Source organism: Camelus bactrianus, chromosome 4 (genome assembly GCF_048773025.1).
Source record: "Camelus bactrianus isolate YW-2024 breed Bactrian camel chromosome 4, ASM4877302v1, whole genome shotgun sequence".
Taxonomy (NCBI): Eukaryota; Metazoa; Chordata; class Mammalia; order Artiodactyla; family Camelidae; genus Camelus; species Camelus bactrianus.
Genome location: NC_133542.1, coordinates 51,816,605 through 51,823,036, shown reverse-complemented (window position 1 = coordinate 51,823,036; position 6,432 = coordinate 51,816,605). Strand labels below are relative to the sequence as shown.

The 6,432-nt window shown below is 30.5% G+C and overlaps 1 non-coding gene across 1 annotated transcript; it reads left to right on the top strand.

Moving 5' to 3' along the window:
- The first annotated feature begins 5,627 nt into the window (after window positions 1-5,627).
- LOC123616313 (U2 spliceosomal RNA) lies at window positions 5,628-5,817 on the top strand. The gene has a single exon (XR_006724300.1). It is a non-coding gene; the product is annotated as a U2 spliceosomal RNA (small nuclear RNA).
- Window positions 5,818-6,432: the final 615 nt, after the last annotated feature.

The window sequence follows — 6,432 nt, the reverse complement described above, 5'->3', positions numbered from 1 at the left end:
CCTGCCAAGCAGCTATAAGTGAGGCACCTTACCTAAGGAGCCCAAATCTTATATTATGGGCAACAAATCCTTTGTTTTGAGAGAATCACTATCTCTGTCTTCTATGACTGTTGACTGTGTAAGCATCCTTGAAAATATTTCCCAGAACAAAGAACTGTTAGTGCTTCTACTTAAAATAGAACCATGGAGAAATGTCTCGTAACAATTGAAATCATCTTACATCACGTGTGGTATATCCTAATGAACATATCATACTGTCTGAAGAAAGTCATTTTGTTGTTGTTAGTTTAGTGTTAGCTGAATATAAATTAGGATAAATTGTTCGATAATGATGTTCAGATATTCAGTGACAATGATATTCCTTTTTGGCCTTTTCTATCAATTGCTGAATGAGGGGTGCAGAATGTCCAATTATGACTGTGGAATGGTCTGTTTCTACCTTTTCTATTTTTGTGACATGTAATTTGGAGCTTTGATATTAGGCACATAAATAATTATTATGATGTTATCTTCCCAGTGAATTGATTCTTAGTTATAATGAAATGTCTCTATTTCTGGCAAAGTTATATTGAAATCTAACTTTACCAAATATTAGTATAGCCATCTCAGCCTTCTTATGCTTATTATTTATATGATGAATCTTTTTTCAGTCTATTTACTTTCAATCTATCTTTGATTTTTATATTTGAAGTGTATTTCTTATGGACAGCATAAAGTTGGATTTTGCACTTTCCTCTATTTTGACTAGCTCTGGTTTTTGATTAGAATGTTTAGCACATTAGCTTTTAATGTAGTAATTATGATGTAATTGCATTATAATGTAATAATTGATTTGCATCACAATTTTGATTCTGTGATTAAAGTCAGATTTCTTTTATAGTAATCAGTAATGTGATGCTAAATTTTCTATGAAAATAACTAGCATAAACAAAATAATTTTGTAAAAGACAAGTTGTAGGGCATACATTATCTGATATCAAGACTTACTGTAAACCTTCAGTCATCAATACAGTGTGCTGTTGGTGAAAGTATAGACACAAGTAATGAATTTAATTGAGAGTTCAGAAATAGACACACACATATGTGGCATTCGATTTTCACAAATACATTGAAACAATTTAATGAAGAAAGGATTTTTTTCAACAAACTATGTTTTACTATTTTAAAATCCACATGCTTGAAAAATAGTGTAAAGAAAGAAAACATTGAACAATACTTCATATTATACATCATGTATGAAAAATAACTGAAATGGATATAAGTCAAAATGTAAAACTTAAACTAATAAAACATCTGGAAGGAAACCTAACAGAAAAATCTTAAATCTTTTAGACATTTAGCTCAAGATTTCTTATATATAACCAGTAGCATAAATCATAAATGAAAAATGATAACTTGGACTTCATTATAATTAAGAACTTCTCTTCAAAAGTATTGTTTAGAAAATGAAATTCATGTCTCAGATTGGGAGGAAATATTTGTGTATTTTATATATATATACACACATATATATATATATGCACGCACACACACACACATACTATATCCAGAATGTATTTAAACATTTCAAAACAATAACAAAATATGAACTATGTAATTTTTTTAAAAAGTAAAGCTATTAGAACAGACAATTCACCAAAAAAGATAGGTATATGGAAAATGAGGTCTTGTAAAGGTGCTCATCATCATTAGTTATTAAGGAAATGCAAACTAACACCACAATGAAATAGCACTACACACCTATTAGAATTGCTAAACTAAAGATGCCATCATTATTATCATTATAAGACCAATAATACCAAGTTCTGGAAAGAATGCAGAACAACTGGAAATTTCATAAATTGATAAAAAATGCCAAATGACACAGGCAATTTGGACAACTGGTTGCCAGTTTTTAAATTTTAACATACACTCTTCATACATCCCTGCAACCCCAAACCCAAGTTTTGCCTCAAAAATGAGAATGTATCTTAATACAAATGGCTATTTACAGATATTTCTGGTGGCTTTTTACACAATCAGCCAAATCTGGAAATAATCCAGAAATGCTTGAAGTGGTGAAAGTATTTTAAAAAATAGGACAAATTCATATAAAGGAATTACTGATCAGTAAAAATAAACACTACTGATTAATGCACTAACACATTAATTTTAAGTGCATTATGCTAAGCAAAAGAGGTCAGACTCAGGGCTATGCACTGTTTGATTCCATTTCTATGAGGGAAAGGAGATAAAGAATTAAGTAGCTAATGTATACTCGGCAAAAATAGAGATTATAGGAATGTTAGAAAAGCAGGGGATGGGGATAAGTAATGTTAGGTGGTAGAATCAAATTTAAAACAGGTTGGCAGTGAAGGTTTCACTGTAACAATTCACAAGTAAGTTATCAATAATAATGTCATGTAAAAAGGGTATCAATCCAGGATTATTTCCAATGTTTTGTGGTAGCACAAAGCAAGAAACTATGTCTCTGACTTGAGTATTGAAACATATATGCATAACCAATTCTCTTTATAGGTAAGAAACATTATAGTTAAATATAAAATAACTTCCATGTTAATAAGATAAAGGACTCTAGTCCGAAATTTCAACATTTATGAGGATACAAAGATGAAAGTCCTGCTGCATATATTGCATGTATTTTTATTTGGGGGAGGAAGATGAAGGGATAACATGTAACTGAAGGAGATCAGGAGACTGAAATAAGGAAGCTAATCTTCTAAAATGCAATATTGTTCTGTAGAAAGAAAGGGGTTCATTTAAAATTTACAAGAAGACAAATGGCATAATCAGATTTGTAATAACTTTTATTGCACCTTTTTTAACACTGTCATCTGAGTTCTTCTGACAGTGAAGTCTTCTGACAGCAGGAAATCACAGAAATTGAATGAAGTAAGCAGACAGTAAAAACATTAAGTAGCACTGGAACTGCATGACTAATCAGTGTCACCTAGAGCTGATTTCCTATTGTGCACTCTGTAACCTTGTTATCACCTATGTTCTCACCTTGAAGATTTTGTAAAAGTGAGAATATATTTTCAATATTCAGTGTAATGAAAGCTTTATTCCACTTTCTTGTGATATATTTTACCCCTTTTCTCTAGTTTTGCTCAAAACTGTTATACTAAATCATTTTAATATGTGTATTCTGATTTTGATACATGTTTATTGTAAAATAAGAAACAAATACACATGAAAGAAAAATGAAAAATGAAACAAGGATATCACTACTATTAGTACTTTGTTTTATTTAGTTTCAGGTTGTTTTTCCTATTTGTGGCTTTTATATGGATGGAAGTAAAGCTAGCTTTAATGAATAGTTTTATCTTGCTTTCTTTTCATTAAAAATTTTTGTCAGGAATATTTTACTAAGTCATTCAAAAATATTTGAGACTTCCGGTTTTACCTGACACATGTAAAGAATTTGGAAGTAATCATACCTATCTTCACAACAAGAAAACATGCTCAGGAAAACTGAATTGAGTTAGCTGCGACATAGAAATTGGACAGAAAAATAGCTTGAGATTAAACTGAAACATTCAGTTACACAATATTATGGAAATAAGTGTTTGACAGATTTAAAAATGACTTTTTATGTAGGTTTCAGGATTTATATAATGTTTTTGAAGAAGGATATGGCATAACACATGTGCCTTTCAGAAAAAAAGCATATGTTACATATTTTTCTAGAAACTAGGAATCCATTATAGAGTCTCAGGAAATGTTAGACACTTAAATTTTTGTTAATGCTATAGAAGAATGAAAGCCAGAGGTACTAAGGGGATCTTATGTTGCTATGCCTTTTATCATATTTTCAAAGTCTTTCATGAGGGAATTGATGATGCTAGATAGATGGTAAATGTCTTTGACTTGGAGATGAAAGCATAAAAACACTTTATCTCATTTATTCAAAGATGAAAATTTTTTTCACATTTTTATTATCCTAGCTGGGGATTTGTCTTATAATCATTACCAACTTAAACTCGTTGTTTGTCAATCAGCCATATGATGTTGAGATATATATATACACACACACACACACACACACACATATACATACACACATGTATGAGATATATACTCTCAACATATAAATATGAGAAGATCAATCTCTTTCTCTCTATATATGTATAGATAGATACACATACTAGAGAGAGGGGGAGCGAGAGAGCCATATAAGGACAGAGAGAGATTCCTTGTAACTTGAAAGACATTATAAACATTCAATACTTAAACAATGTAATTTGCATGTAGAAAACCCCAAAACTAGAGCAGCCCAATATATGATAAAAATCAGTGTATAGAAGAATCCAGAGAAATGCAACTTTGTATTTCATTTTTTTACAATGGGAATGAAATACAAACTTGAAGTGATATGGATACGTTCTTTCACAGTTTAATTAACAATGCTTTTATTTTTAATGTATAAAATAATGATATTACAGTTAGTGGCATTTTAATTTCAATAAAATACAGAAATTAGATATGAATACATAGTTACAGCGTAATACTTCTCTCAGGCGGTGATAACCTCCCTGGCCTTCAGTTTGTCATCTGCTTAAAAAAAAAAATGTAGTATTTCCTTGACAGTATTTTTATAGGGGTTTGTGGGATGGTGTAGAGAAATACGCTTTGTAAATGTCAAGTTTCTGGGCAGGTGTAATGAATTATTTCCTGTAATTAAAGCATGAGATAAGATTATCAGAATTAGAAATAAAAGTTTAATGAATATGGGAACATGACATTTTACAAGCTAGAAATCTCTTGAAATTGTCATTCAAGAAATTAATGAAAACAGTGTGGAACCGAGAATATATAATAGGTAGTTCAGTGGAATACAGTATACAACTCAGAAGGAGAAAATAAAATATGTAATATATGATCAAAGAGGCATCATTAAATAATGATGAAAAAAATCTATGAAAGTATTGGGATAAACTGTTTATTTTAAAGAATAAATTTAAATAAATTTAAATGTTTCAAGCCTCCACATAAAGTTTCCAAATCATTTAAAATATTTTTTAATTTTAATTCAGGAGTATTAGAAGAAATCATTGAATATTACATTTTGGGAAGCAGAAACGACTTTTTTTTACATAATTAAATATATTTTCCTCTACTAATATTTTCATTCTCTTGTTTAAAAAGTTAGATACAAAAATACTACAAATTAAATTTTGACTTATAGCCCCTAATTTTTATTGTCATTTACATATCTAATTACATTATGTGAGGATAACTCTAATCCCACACTCAACCGCTCTGAAAAAAATTTAGGTTTTTAATTTGAAAGTTTTGCAGATAAATTGAAGATAGGTTGTTCTTATTTTAATTTGCGTTTTAATCATTAATAGTCCTGGGTATTATGTTTTATTGAACATTTCTATATTTTATTCTATGGTCACTTGACATTTGAGAATTATTGTGCAATACCTAGAAAATTCCAAATTCTAATTCTGTATCTCTAAGACGGTATATGTAATAGTAAGTGACTCATAAGGATGTTGAGGCAAATAAATGAATTTTTGTATATAAAGTAGTTAGGATAGAGTCTGGCATATAATGAATGTACATCAACTGCTAAGCTATGATTACTTTTATAGTTATTTCTAATAAGAATATGGTTTATCATTTCTCGGCCTTTTGGCTAAGATCCAATGTAGTATCTGTTCTTATCAGTTAGTATCTGATACATCCTCCATCTGAGGACAGTATATTAAATGGATTTTTGGAGCAGGGAATTGGAATAGGAGCTTGCTCGGCCCACTCCATGCATTGACCTGGAATTGCAGTATCTCCCGGAGCAGTGTATCACCTTGGGAAAAAAAACAGGGGTTGAAAAAATAAACTCTGAGTTTTCTATTTCCTTCTTAAAAAAGAATACTATTACTAATATTGACATAGTATATATTTATTAATATTTAAATAGCTGTCATGTTATAGTATTAACTGAAAAACAAATTAACCTGCAGCATTATATAAATAATACATATTTTCCTGTCTTTTCTTACTTTTGTTATAAGTATTTTACTTTCTAGCAGCAACTACCTATTGTCTGTCTAATATATAGGAAATATTATTTTAAGAAGTATAGCCAAGGTCCCACTTTGAATGTAAATCCTGTCAGATATACCTAAGTGTATTTAAGTAGCTAATGCAGAGATCCTCCATGTTTCCATATGGGCTCAGTAGGTCAGTCTTGGACAGAACTGAAAAAAGATGACTTGACATAGGTAAGCGTGGTTTCATAGCACAACCTCAGGCCTCTGTAGAGAGAGGTAATTCTGACAAAGTTGTGTATGTAGTAAGATTTGACTCCTGGAAAACTGAAGTACCCTGGGGGGAAAAGGGGGTTGCAAGCATAGAATAAAGGAGATACTGTCGAACAAATGATTCCACACCTGTGCCTGTGTGTGTCATTGAGTGCCAGAG